Raw genomic sequence first — 14,695 nt, 5'->3', positions numbered from 1 at the left:
TCATAAAAATATTTCATTGCTACTTCACAACTGTAGTTTTGCTACTGTTAAGAATTGTAATGTAAATATCTGATATACAGGATATCTGATATTTGGCCCCCAATGGGAGTTGAGAACCATTGCCCTAGAGGGTCTGAGGTATGGGAAAAATTGAACCGTACTAAGTGGGATCCATGACTTCTGGGTTGACTAGTAGGCCCTGAGTTGCAGGTGTGGCCATGGAATTCGTTTTGCGTGATGATCTGCTTCCTCTGGGAAAGCAGAGGAGCGGAGAACGTGGCTAACTTGAAATAAATGAGGAAGTCTTGAGCAATAACCAAAGAGAAAGGTGCACACCTACATTCCAGAAGGCTCTAGGCCTCTTAACAGACGCCCAAGACCGAAGACCCAAACCAGGAAGCTTAGTTGCTACCAGAAAGATTAATGGAGGCCCTGCTAACAACACCCTTCCCGCCCACACATTTCACACTCTGCTGGAAAGACCCTGACAGGAGCAGGCTTGGGAAAGTCAAAACATTCGGTCTGATTGGTGGGTGACAGACGGGAGAAAAGTGTAGGTGCTAAAGTCAAGCATCTGAAAGGGTGTGGGGGGCTGGGGGCCGATGGGCTGAAACCCAGCTGGAGGAGGCAAAAGGTGCAGACTGGTCAGAGACAGGCATTCCTGCACTGGGTGGGAAGCTGGACTGCAGGGCAGCTGCCACAGAGGCATCCGGTGGGAAAGAACAGCACAGAGCCAGCTGCCTTTCACCAGCCAGAGACTCCCCAGAGCTCACGGTTTTTGAGGGTAGGAAGTGTGGGGGTTTTGGTGGCTTTTTGTTTGTTTTGTTTTGTTTTTTTCTCTTTTGGTTTCTGTTAGTTTAGTTGGTTGGTTAGCTTTATTTGTTGATTGATTAATTGGTTGGTTGGTTTGTTGGTTGGTTGGTTGGTTGGATGGTGGGTGGTTGGTTGGTTTATTGAGATAGGGTCTCACTAGGTATATTTGGTTGGCTTGGAGTTTTCTATGGAGGCCAGACTGGCCTTCAACTCACAGAGATTCTCCTGCCTCTGCCAAGGCGTAGTGGGATTACAAATGCCTTTGCCTACAGAGACATCTCATAGTTCCAGTTTGACAGGCCTTAGTTTTGTTTTGCTTTGTTTTGATTTTGGAGGGAGGATGTTGTTGTTGCTTTTGTTTTTGTTTGTTTGTTTGTTTTTGTTTTATTTTGTTGCTGGGGGGTGTTTTCTTTTGTTGTTTTTGTTGTTGTACAGAGGTCTCCATTGGCTGGTCAACAAGCCCTAGGCATCCCCCTGTCTCCTACTCCACAGAATAGGGTTTACAAGTGCACACCACCATGTCTGCTGCTTTTTATACTGTTCTTACTGCCTTCCTCCTGGATACTTGACTTGGCACATTGTGCCAGTTCAATCTGAGAGAACTGAAACGGGGCTCTAATTCTTCCGAATGCTTTCCAGGAGAGATCTCTAAACTGATTTTCCTGCCTCTACCTCCTGCCAGTGCCAGAAGCAGTAGCAGAAGCAGAAGCAGCATTTGAGAACTATCTAGCAATGCAGATTTCAGGCTCCGTGGTGACTTCTGTAATCACAATCTGCATTTTAACAAGATCCCTCGATGATCTGAAAGCACTGAAGTTCAAGAGGCAACGTTCTAGAAGGAGTGGCTTACTGACCTGGTAACAAAGGTTGACCTCAGGAAGTGAGCACAGGCTCATGTTCAGAACAGAGTATAAGACAGATGGGGATAGAGGTTTTCTCTGTTTTAGTTACTGTTGTATTTCAGGGCCTAACAGAGTACCTGGTATATAACAGTTGCTCAGTGAATACTCCTTAAGTAAATGGACAAGTTAAGGGTCATTTTTATGGCCCAGAACATGAGGCCACTATGGGGCCAGCCACTACCATGACTCGATGACTTCTGAGGCAAAAGTCTTTCTAGTCTCCCACCTAAGTCAAGCATGGTCCTAATGTCAGCACAGAACAGGACTCCTAAGCAGTTAACGGGTCTCATCTGGGGAGGTTAAGAGAGTGACCATGAAGCAAACAGCCAAACAGGCAGATCTCCTATAAGGGCCGGAGGTAAGCCAGTGAAGAGTAGGAATGGTGCAGGCAGAGAAGCCTCAGGTCCAGAACAAAGCAGCTCATCTGTAGATTGGCTCCTGGACGCCGCCGCAAACATGCTTACAGTATAAAAGAATACACTTAGCCTCCACTCTGGCATGCCTTTCTTTCCTGCATTCAGAGTAGATAGACATCAAGGCCTGGAGATACAGTTCGTTTTGTAGAGTACTTGTCTAGAATCCCAGTAAACTGGGCATGGAGACCGAGCTATAACTCCAGCCCTGCAGAGGTAAAGGCAAAAAAGCAAAGGGCTCAGAAATTCAAGGCCAACTTTTTATACAGAAAATTCAGGACCAGCCTGGGACACATGAAACAGTTTTTTTAAAAGAAGATGTCAGTATGACATTTCCCATGGCTTCTGGATTAAGTCCAAATTCCACTGTTGGACAAATGTTAAATCTCAGAGAACACAGCATATGTTAGTAACCGACCTTAGAGGATTGAACGGAACAATAACTAATTTTTGAAGTGATTGTTCTTGGACCTTAGGGTGCCAATCTAGAAAAGAAAGGGTTGCTGTGTTTCCTATATGCTCATATTATCAAGACTTCCTAGAAAATCGTGACAGGAAAAGCTGGGAGATGTATTCCATTTTCATCACGTTCTACTCAAAATGCAGGCTCCTTCATTCTAATGGTTATTTTAATACTCTATGCACAGGGGAGGCCTTTTTTTGTACTTGTGTGCGCATGTATGATGTGCTGTGGCGTGCATGTGGTATACATACGGAGGACAACTTTGGGGAGTCACTCTCTGCTTCCACCTTGTTGAGGCAGGGTCTCTCTAGATGCTCCTCCCCTGCTGAGATTGCTGGCTCTGGAGCAGTGCTTCTCAACCTATGGGTGGTAGTGACCCCTTTGGGGGTCAAACACTTTCACAGGGTTGCCTTAGACCATCAGAAAACACAGATATTTACATAATAATTCCTAATGGTAGTAAAATTACAGTCATGAAGTAGCAATGAAATAATTTTAGGTTGGGGGTCAGCACAACATGAGGAACTGTGTTAGAGGGCTGAAGCATCAGGAAGGCTGAGAGCTGCCCTGGAGCTTGGAACCGTCCTCCTGTCTCTGCCTTCCATCTTGCTGTAGGGATGCGAGATTAAAGATCCATGCCACCACATTAGGCTTCTTTTTTTCCAAGGGTGTTCCTTGGGGATGAAACTCAAGTTGTCAGGCTTGCCCCCTTGTGTGCTTGTTTTTCTACAGAGCCATGTCAGAGGCCTGAGAAGATCTCCCACCACCACCACAGGCCAGGATTTCTCTGTATACCCCTGGCTGTCCTGGAACTTGCTCTGTAGACCAGGCTGGCTTCAAATTCAGAGACTCACTTGCTTCTGCCTCCAAGTGCTGGGGTCAAAGGCTTGTGCCCCCATATCTGTCTTACTTATATTTGGCTTATTTTCTACTCAATGCAATGATTTTTGTTGATGATGATGTTGTTTTCTAAGAGTGTTTCTTTGTGTCCCGGAACTTCTCACGTAGACCAGGCAGACCTCTAACTCACAGTGATCCCCCTGTCTCTGCTTTCCAGTTCCTGGATTAAAGCTGTGTGCTAGCTACCACACCTGGTGAGAAGATGCCTTTTAAGGTTGTCTCTTTTTCTTCATTTCCATAGTGGACAGAGGTAACACAATTGTACTTTCCCAAGGACGTGTCTACCTCTGCACTGAGCCGAATTCCATGTTTAAGATCAAATGAAGTGTTCAGGGACTAGCAAGGTGGCTCAGCAGGTAAAAGTGCTTGCCTCCAAACCTGACAACCTGAGTTTGAACCCCAGTATCCACACGGTAGAAAGAACTGGCTCCCACAAATTATCCTGTGATCCCCACACAGGTAGTATGGGATGGTGCATCCACACATAGAATCTCTCATATGTACACAATAAATCAGTAAATAAATGCAATAAGAAGACAGACAGCAGCTAAAGAAGACTCTCAACATCTACCTGTGCCCTTGTGTGCACATTTGCATACAAACACCCTGTGGCACTCACAGATTACCTAGCTGAACGGAATACGAAGTTCTCATTACTCATTCTTCTTATTGACATAACCCCGGCCTTATTTCGTTTTGTTTCGTTTTTCGGTTTTTCAAGATAGGGTTTTCTCTGTATAGCCCTGGCTGTCCTGGAGCGCACTTTGTAGATCAGGCTGGCCTCGAACTCAGAAATCCGCCTGCCTCTGCCTTCCCAGTGCTGGGATTAAACGTGTGCGCCACCATGCCTGGCTATCCTGACCTTATTTTAAAGTGGCCCAGAAAGCAGAGAAACAATCCTGACCCTGTCTCTGCAGCTTCTCCAAGGAATTTGAAGATAGCTTCTGCCCAGTGTGCCGCAATGGGAACAGGGGAAGTGAATCCCACACCGAAGAATTAATTGTCTGGTATTCAACTTCTCAGCTGCAGACCCCTATGATCGAGGGGTTGGGGGGCAGTGTTGAGAAAGAGAGCTAATTAACTTCTTGCTTTGGAAGAGCCGGGGGAGACTGACACACTCCTGCAAACTGAGTCTTTTAAAACCCCTTTCAAATGTGTCTGTGTTTCTTTTTGTTGACCCAGAGAGACAAGCAGTTGTCATGTTCACAGGAATGACCTAACTGGAGCGTCTGTGGTTTGGGATTCTGCCTGCCTGCTTTCTTACCCTGTTTTGCCTTCAAGGCAGGAGCATGCTCTCCTAGCCAGAAGATTGTGGTTAGTTTCCTGGCGTCTGCCCCACATGGGGACACACCTGCACCCCTGAGGGAGGGAGAGGGAGCCTGTGGAGGGTCTGTGAGGCCAGAACTGAGTCACTTAGCTGGATAGGAGTCAAAAGACATTAGAACAGCACTTTGGCACTTTGACAACCCACACGAAAATCCTCTTGCATGTGACAATCCAGCCTATCTTCAAACTAAACCAAGGAAAAGGGATTACAGTTGGTGTCTCCACTTGCCAGCCCTGGAGTTTGTTCTTCGTGTGGAATTAACAAAAAAGGAACTTTAGCAACCCTGATGGGGATGAAGATGCCCTAAAGAGACATGTGCACCCCTCCAATGCCCACCGAACTATTGAGACAAAGGACCCCGCCCCCGGAAGTTAGAATCTCACCAGGAGTCTCAATCTGAAAGAAGGAAAGGGCTGAAGCTTTGTGCCAGCCAAAGGGGACAGGAAAGAGGTCTCACAGAGTTCTCACAACTTGGCAGCCACTGTGCAGGAGAAAACGGAGCTGTGTGAACGATGGTGAGAGGGAGCATGCGCAGACAAGGATCGGTTGGCCCTTTCTGCCTCTTAAACGGAACCCTTAAACCCAAACCTCATGTCAGGACCTAAGACACCGGTGGAGACTGCACTGGGCCTCTGGTTGTTCTTCCCAGTGTGACCACATTAAATAAATCTCCTTTTTTGCTTTTCACTAATTCTCCACTGGGGACAGGTAGATGAGCCTAGTTCGTTATGGCTGCCAGGTCCCAGGCTCTGACCCTAACAACTCCCATCACAACCAGGGAAGGTGAAGCCCCACACCTGAGAATACCACATCTATATCCTGCCATGCACCAAGATCGGGGAAGTTCAGAAAAACCACAGTGGAGGCCACTCATTGGCTTAGGCTTTTCTATCCAAAGTACTTCCCTGTCTTGGAAAATTATTTGAAATGTAACATGAATGAATCTTCTTTTCTTCCCATATGAAGGTTACCTTTATATAACAAGTCTAGAAATAAGCTAGCCAGCCATGGTCCTTAGCTAATTAGCAAGTTCAAGACCAGCCCTGGGCCACCTGAGACACTGTCTCTAAGAATAACAACAACAACCAAAGGTGGTCCAATGGGTAAAGTACTTGCCACTCAATCCTGGGTATCTCTGTTCAACCCTGGAACCCAGCTAAAGGTAGAAGAGTAACATGACAGTATTGTCCTCTAACCTCAGCACATTCACAGGAGACACACATGCACACACACGTGTATCATGCACACATATTATGCAGAAAATAATAATAAATTTTAACTCTAAATGCCTTAAGAGTAGCGAAGTGTTTTGTAGAGGTAGCCATTTTTCTGACCAGAAGTCTCCTTTAGCAGCTATAGCCAGCACAGCTTAGTGCAGAGAAGAGCTTCCTGCTTCTTGCATGAATTAAAACTTCCTGTTACATTCCTTTCATTGGTCCACCCAGACCATCACCTCAACCCAGTCACAAAAAGTAGCAAGCTCACTCACTCACTTGGAGACTTGTGGAGCTGCATGAAGAAGAAAAGCTATAACCGCTTTTGCCCTGGGGCTTGGTCCCTGTGACAGTTCTGTAAATGCTGAGTCCCAGAAGCAAGAACTGGGTAAGGGAAGCCAGTCTGTCTCCAGCCACAGTGGGAGCAGGCACCCTTCACTGCAACTGCCCTAATCCTCCCAGCAGGTGCACAGTGGTGCTCTCCTAGGCTGTCGCCATCCACAGGACCCTGCAACATCGGATCCAAACAAGGATTGTCACAACAATCCACATCTATTTCCTTCTGCCTTTGCTAGTTTTATGTCAACTTGACCCAAGCTAGAGTCATCTGAAAGGAGGGAACCTCAACTGAGAAACTGCTTCCATAAGATCCGGCTGTAGAGCCTTTTCTTAATTACTGATTGATGGAGGAGAGCCGAGGCCATTGTGGGTGGCGCTATCCCTGGTTTCTGTATGAAAGCAAGCTAAGCAAGCCATGAGTGAGCAAGCCAGTAAGCAGCACTCCTCCATGGCCCCTGCATCAGCTTCTACCTCTAGGTTCCTGTCCTGACTTCCTTTGATGTGGAAGCCTAAGCCAAATAAACCCTCTCCTGCCCAAGTTGCTTTGATCATGGTGTTTCATCACAGCAGTAGTAATCTTAACTAAGCCACCATCTCTTTGGAGGAAGCAGCTTTTAAAGATTCAAATGGCCTAAATGTAATCTGGTACTCAGCTAGAAGGGAAAGCCAGGGTCCTTGCTTCAACTAGTGATCTGAAACAAAAGGAGGCAAAGCCTTTGGTAAGAGAGAGAAGTGGGGTCCTTCTCCAGCCGGATGCAAAGCCTTTCCGAAGATGCTGTCTATGACTCGTGCTGGCTGGGCCAATTCAGTTTGGTATGTGGAGAACTACACGGTTGCCTCCACGTAGGTTGCAGTTCCAAGAGTCACTCATGAGCTCCGGACTTAAAGGTTAATGAGATAAAACCATCCATAAATCAGGGTGATGGCTGACACAAGAAGGCCCCCAGCTCCTGCCCCACTGCACTAACACCATAATTGCTCTATTTCAGGCTGTCCAGATGATCACATTTGATTGCATACCCCTGTATGTGAACAAGTGTATAATCATAAAATGTGCACTTAAATTATAAGCTACCTTGCTCAAGGCTTCTTTCTAAATTTAGTTATTCGATGCCAAGGAGAAAAGGGGCCAATCATATATTAACCAAATTAATCATCTCAGAATGAACTGACTTGGGGAAAGATTTAGAAGTGAATTTTCCCACACAGGACAGAATTCTATATGTTACATTCAACATATATGTTCTAGGTGCTGCTGAGATGGCTCAGGGGGTAAAGCGCTTACTGCTCTTGCTCAAGGAGCTATATCTGAATGCCTATAAATAATAGTAGTAATAATAATAATGATAATAATAATAATTCCAGGCATATCTGGACCCCTAGCACTGGGCATGGGAAGATACAATAGATCCTAGGAACTTACTGGTCAGCCAAATTCTGTGTACCTCCACAGCTTCTTTTCTTTTCAGTGAAAGTCAGAAGATAGCATTATGAAGTTTATTCTCTCCTTCTACCTGTATCTAGGCCTCAGAAATTGAATTTAAGTGATTGCTACACTATTGTGGCAAGTGCCCTTTACCCACTGAGCCATCATGCCCCATATATATATACATATATACATACATACATACATATATATGTACACACACACACACACAAGCATGCACGCACATCTAAGATACACTGGACTGAAACATCACCCCAGCTACACGTGTGTGTGTGTGTGTGCGTGTGTGTGTTTGTATGTGTAATGGAAAAGAGAAAATGACACATAGCTCATTTCTAATGGCTAGATGTGTCCTTAAACAGAAAGTGCATTCCCCAAGGTGTGTTTTGAAGCTGTTGGCACTACAGAAGACATTTTTGGATCTGACACATTCTGATCCCTCTGGCTGGATCCATTTCCCCCTGGAAGAACTCCTGGGAAGCATGATCTAGTGGGAGCAGGTCCTCCAATCAGCCTGTCCCCTTCTGAACACCCCACTGCATGTGTTCCCAGCAGACATGGCTTCAAGTTAATGAAGTTGTGAATGAATGCAGGTGAATCCTAACAGAGAAATTTAGAGGGTCAGAGGGTGAGCCCCATTTCAGTAATAAAGACAGCAAGAAGAGGAAGCTGAGACCTTTCAGAGAGCGGAGTCTTACAGCTGCAGCCCAGGACAGCCCAACCCTGCTGGCCTTGCCTCTGTCCTCAAAGAACAACAGCAGCTTTGCTTGGCCTGTTGCATCAGCTGCTACACTCCACCCTTCCCTTCCCCACCCCAGGAAGTGGTAAGGAGAGTTAAGTAACAGCCTGTGAGGCAACCACTTGGGGCAGCTGGAAATCTGGGGGAGGCTGTCTCTCTCCTTCCAGCCAGGCTCCACCCAACAGTCTCTCTTTAGATTCAAATCCATGGAAAAAGAAGTGCTCAGCTGCCAGAGTCCTCCCCACTCTCCTGACATTGCTTCATCCCTGGTACCCACATGGTAGAGAAAGAAAATAGATTCCTGCAAGTCGTCCTCTAGCCTCCACATGTAGGCCTGTGACATCTGGGGGTGATGTGCAAACACGCACATGCGCGCGCACACACACACACACACACACACACACTAAACAAATAAATAAATGTTAAAAATATTTTAAAAGGCTTTTTAGGACTAGAGGTATGGCGCAGTAGTTAACAGTGCTTACTACTCTTGCAAGACCCTGGTTTGCTTCCAACACCTCATCAGGTTGCTCACAACTCTGGTTCTGGAAGAGGCCAGAAGAGGGAGTCAGATCTCCTAGAGCTGGAGTTGCAGGCCCTTGTGAGCTGCCATGTGGGTGCTAGGAATTGAACCCAGGTCCTATGGAAGAGCAGTCAATAAGTATACTTAACTGCTGAGCCATCACCCCAGCCCCATGTAACCCTGCTGTCCTGTCTCTGACTCCTCAGTGCTGGGACTAAAGGCATGTGCCCCACAACTTTTTCTTAATTAAAAGAAAAAGAACCTATGACAATATACTTGACTCAAAGGCTATATTAGCTATCATTACACACAATTTCTCTATTTTTAAATTATTATTATTGTTATTATCATGAAGATGTTTGCTGAGATAGGACCTTACTCTGTAAACAAGACTAGCCCCTGATCACACAGTAACCCTCCTGCCTCAGCCTATTAAGTGCTGGGGTTACAGGTGTTCTCTACCATACCCAGTTCATGTCTTTTACTGATATACATTGCTGTTAGTCAGGTTCTAGAAGGCTTGAAAGCCAAGGATGGGCTCCTCCCTCATCATCAGCATCTTGTAAAGTGAGGAACCAAAGCTGCAGAACTTAGATTACAGGTTAGAAGAGCAGGCCCGGGTGGAGCCATGACATTCTGAAACTGTCCAAACGACCATACGATTACTATCTAGCTAGAGGTTTTCTGGTAAAGAGCAAAGGCGTACTAATTGTCCCTTCAGAGCTAATCCAATTGAGCCTGTCAAACACCTAGATAAGGAAATGCCCTTAGGAAGCTGTCTGTTCCAGAAACTGTAAGAACGAGCATAAAGCCAACCTAAAATGTAGGTTGAAATACTGGTCTCTCTGGGCATTGTCCAGCTCGCCCCCTCAGTGTTTCCCTCAACAATGGTCTCTTAGCCCCCTCTCACCTTCTCCGTGCTAGATTCTATCTTCTAGGTTGAGGTTTGTGCTGCTTGTCTGATTATGTTTGTGGGCATGCTTGTGCTTGTCACAGGCACGTATGGGACGAGAGGACAACTTTACGGAATCATTTCTCTCTGTGTTAATAGGGATTCCAGAGATTTGAACTCACATTGCTAGGCTTGGGTTGCAAACATTTACCTGATGAGACATTTACCTACCAGCCCGTTTTCTAAATTCTTCCTACATAGATCACCAGACCCAGGGAGCTGAGGGGATCCCAGAGTGAGATCTGAGTTAGAGTCCTAGCTGGTATTCTTCTTGCTGGGTGAAACATGACTTTAATCCCAGCACTTGGGAGGCAGAGGCCAACAGATCTCTGAGTTCCAGGCAGGCAAGAACTACTTCTTTCACCTGTGAGATCAAGGGCTACCAATGTCACCTCAAGAACTATGTGTTTGAACTTTTTCTACATTCTGGGAAACTTGGGCTGCAAGCTCATGGATTAGACAGAGATGTGCAGCACTTGCAGGTCTGTTGAAGGTCATACTCTCTTTGAGCCCCTTCTGAGAGCTGAAAGCCTCTCCAGACTTGAGTACTCAACCAGGTTCTCTTGCTGGTGATTCAATTTCTTCTAACCCCCTTTCTGACTCTGCTCTATACATTTGGGGTTTGGGGAAGGAGATAGCTTTTTGAGGCAGAGTCTATATATCCTAGGTTTGTCTGGAACTCATTGTTTCCTGTGTGCTGAAGATGCCCAGCACCAGAATCCACTGTGCTACCTCCCTCTGCCCCTTGCTCTACCTTTACAATGCATTCCTTCTTAAGTGTTCCTAATTGTCTCAGAAGGACAGGAAGCATCCTTCCTTCCTTTTAGGCAAGTAGACCTGAGGCTTCAAGCTGTTGGCTGAATGCTAGATTTCCTCAGCGTCCTGTGGACACAGTGCTACCCACTGTGGGGTTGGCTCCAGGGCTCATGTGAAGCCAGTAGGAGAGCACCTCAATGTGTCAATGTGTCCCCACTAGTCACAAGCCCCTGTAGAGCTGAGTAAGCCACCCTGGCACCCCCAACCCTTCTCAAAGGAACAACAGTAAGTAAAAGAGGACATGCGAATTAGGCAAGCCAGTGCTGCAGAACAAGGAAAGTGCAGGAGCTCAGAAAAACCATAATGAGGTGGCCCTGTGAGCAGGAGCAGCAGGCAGACTGGGAGGGTGACTGGAGCTGGCTCAGCAAGGGGCCCAAAGCAGCGGACGGAGATCCAGACCAATGTGACCAAATCATCTTCCACTTTGTGTAACAAAGTCATATGTGTCAACTAGAACACAGTCATGTGTTAATTGGAACACAGTCATATATGTGTCTCCTAGAACACACCTGTGTCAACTAGAATACAGTCATGTATGTCAACTAGAGCACAATCATATACGTCAACTCAAAAGTTTCCTTTTTTCACATCCTGCCCCCAAGGAAGAAGGTAAAAAAGATGGCTGCCACAAGATTTGACATTTTCAACTGTTTCCAAGAATGGAAAAGATCCATAAAAAGGAGTAGTCAGAAGCAGGATGTGGTAGCCACACCTTTAATCCCAGCATGTGAGGCAAAGGCAAGTGGATCTCTGAGAGTTTGAAGTCAAGCTTGTCTGAATAGGGAATTCCAGGCCAGCCAAAGCTGCATAGTGAAACCCTGTCTCAAAAACAAGCAAGCAAGCAAGCAAGCAAGCATAGTCATGGGCTGCAGGCAGAGATGGCTGCTTCTGCAGAGAACTGAGGTCCGTTTCCCAGGATCCACAGCAGGCCACTCACACTTGCCTGTGACTCTAGTACAAGGCTCCAGCTCCCTCTTCTGGCCTCCAAGAGCACCTGCACACATGTGGCACACATCAGACAGACAGGCACACACATACTCAGGAATAAAAATAAATTTTAAAAACAATTTTAAATGAGCGGTCACATGCTGAGCATGGTGGCTCCTACCAGTAATCCAAACACTCAAGAGGGCTGATACAGCAGAGGAGGAACATCAAGAGTCTGAGGCCATCCTGGTCTACAGTGTGAGACCTTTTCACAGCATGGATAAGCAAACGCTAGCATTCTGTCCTAAGTCTATCCTTTGGCACAGGCGGCAGCACACTCTTCGTAAGGGAGAGCTGAACAACCTAATGGAAGGAGGAAATCAGAGCTGAGAAGATTCAGCAGGAACCCTCACTTTGCAGATGGGAAAACTAAGGACCAGGTCAGTTGGTTAACCAACGATGCACGTGACATCACTCATACAATGCTGCCCCACAGGCTGGAGCAGCTCAGAATTCAAGCTTCTGGTCCTCTGTCCTGTTTCACAGATTCCCTTTCCCATTGCCAGATTGTTGTACTTACTTTAACTGCTAAAAGTTTGTCCTGGAGCGCCCTCCCCTGGTTCTCAGCAAGCCATCAGGGCGGCTGTGGTATAAACCATGGCTCTCCATCTTGAGCCTGCCACACAATCACCTGTGGGTTTGGTTTAAACAGACTGTTGGGCACCACTCCAGGAGTTTTCAAGATCTGGGGTGGCATCTCAAATTCTTTCTTTTTTTTCTTTTGGGTCTTGGAGACAGGGTCTGGCTATGTAGCTCAGGCTGGCCTCCACCTGACAGCAGTTCCCTCACCTCCTGAGGCTAGAATTACTGTTATGTACCCAGACTCAGCTTTGAGAGGTGGGGGTTGAGACAGGGTTTCTCTGTGTGGCCCTGGCTGTCCTGGAATCGCTCTGTATACCAGAATGGCCTTGAACTTACAGAAATCTGCCTGCCTTTGCCTCCCGAGTGCTAGGAATAAAGGCATGTGCCACCACTGCCCAGCTTCTAACTCAGCTTTTAAATAGCATCTTGGTGTCTGGGAACGTATGTAACTTAGTGTTTGCCCAGCATGCGTGAGACCCTGATTTCAATCCAAAGTACTGAGTAATCTGGACACAGTGTGAGCCCAGCCCAGCACTCAAGAAGTGTTGACGGGGGCGGGAATCAGAGGTTCTAGGCCATTCTCAGCTACAGAATGAGTTTAAGGCCAGTCCGTGTTATATAAGACTTTATTGCTACTATGCTTCACAGACTGTGGTAGCATCTCTGGTATCAACGAAAGAGAACATTAATCTTGGAGCCAGAACTTTGGGGCTCAAGGTCCAGAGTTGGAGAGAGAGAGAGAGAGAGAGAGAGAGAGAGAGAGAGAGAGAAAAGAGGGAGAGAGAGGGAGAGAGAGAGAGAGAAGAGGGAGAGAGAGAGAGAGAGAGAAAGAGAGAAGAGGGAGAGAGAGGGAGAGAGAGAGAATGAGAATATATAAGTCAGATGTCACCAGGAGCCAAGGAACATCCATGCTGATGGAACAGTCTCTTAAAAGGAATAGTGTTTATTCTTCCATAATATTACTTGAAAACTCATCAGGGCTCAGCTTGCAAAGTTGCCTGGCACAGTCTCAGCCCTAGAGGAGCAGCTAGGAAGCGATAAGCATGCAAATCCTAATAATTACCCTAACAGATTATAAGCCAGGAAAGGAACCCGGAGCCTCCGAGTGCAGAGCACCCAGCCTGGTCCGGGTAGTCAAGCCAGGCTGTGAAGAGGTTTTTAAGTAGCATTTTGAGGGGTTTTAAGGGTTCTTAAAAAGTGGGGAGCTGGAGTGATAGCTCAGGAGTTAGGTTATGAGCGTTGAGTCCTAGCACCTACATGATAGCTCACAACCATCTGTAACTCCAGCTCAGAGAGATCAGAAGCCCATTTCTTGCCTCTGCTGGCATCAGGCATGCACGCATGTGGTGCAGATACACATGCAGCCAAACCATTCACGCACATAAAGTTAAAATTAAATGTTTAAAAGTGATGTACCAAAGTATATGCAACAGTCACAGAGGCACGGAAATTAGAGCCAGTCCAGGATAATGGCGGGTAGTTCTAAGCAATCAGAGTTCCTTGGGTATGAAGTCTGGGGCAAGGTTCACAGAAACCTGGATGCCACTCGAAGGAGTTTGGCCTGATTGTGAGTCTGGTGGGAAGCCACTGGAAGACACCCAACACTTCACTAGAGAATTCCTTGGAAAACAATCCCTAATGACTCCCCTAAAGAGCTCCTCTCTGCCCCTTGCCTGAGAACTTCCGCTGCCTGGAAACCCAGCCCAGAGCCAGGTGGTAGCCCCAGGGAACAAGCTTCGCTAAAAGGGACTTACAGAGCGCCCCAGCTTCTTCCTTCCCGGCATCTGTGGCGCGCGGCACTTTCCCTGGAGGTTTTCTCATTCCCTCCCCCGAAGGGTGTGGATCATTCAAGAACAAAAGGGTGTTATCAGTAGCTGAGAGGTTCTGCGAGCCGGAAGGACTTGTGGGCGCAGCGTGGGTGGGAGGCTGGGTTCCCCCACCGCTGATGCAATGCAGGAAGAGGCAAGTGGAAACCCACACCTGAAGAGCAGCCTGGGCCCGCTGACAGGTACAGAGCTCTGAGGCTTGAAGGGATCTGAGAACTCGCCATCCCAGTTGCCCCTGATCCTGCCTGCAGCTAGCTGATACCTGGCCCTCAGTCCCCGTGTACGATTCCAAGAAGGAAGGTCCCAGCGCTAGGGAAACCGAATTCTGTTGACCTTGCGCCTCCTACTGAAATGTTCCCATAAAGCCTTCCAGCCTGGCCGTGGCCTCCTTTTCAGACTTAGCTTTCGAGATAGATTTATAATGAATGGGAAGTGCAGAAAGTGGCCTCTGC

At 47.0% G+C, this 14,695-nt stretch overlaps 1 long non-coding RNA gene across 2 annotated transcripts in view; it reads right to left on the bottom strand.

Moving 5' to 3' along the window:
• Positions 1 to 14,250, bottom strand: part of Gm38424 — a 66,490-nt gene extending 52,240 nt beyond the window's left edge. Inside the window, exons 1-2 of one of the 2 annotated variants that reach the window (XR_868330.2) lie at positions 14,172 to 14,250; positions 12,356 to 12,466 (exon numbers count right to left, since the gene is read on the bottom strand). This is a non-coding gene — a long non-coding RNA (predicted gene, 38424). The remainder of the gene's footprint in view (positions 1 to 12,355; positions 12,467 to 14,171) is intronic. The other variant, XR_868331.2, reaches the window with a different exon arrangement.
• Positions 14,251 to 14,695: the final 445 nt, after the last annotated feature.

Source organism: Mus musculus, chromosome 5 (genome assembly GCF_000001635.26).
Source record: "Mus musculus strain C57BL/6J chromosome 5, GRCm38.p6 C57BL/6J".
Taxonomy (NCBI): Eukaryota; Metazoa; Chordata; class Mammalia; order Rodentia; family Muridae; genus Mus; species Mus musculus.
Note: the sequence above shows the minus strand (reverse complement) of the source record. Positions and strands in the feature narration are given on the sequence as shown.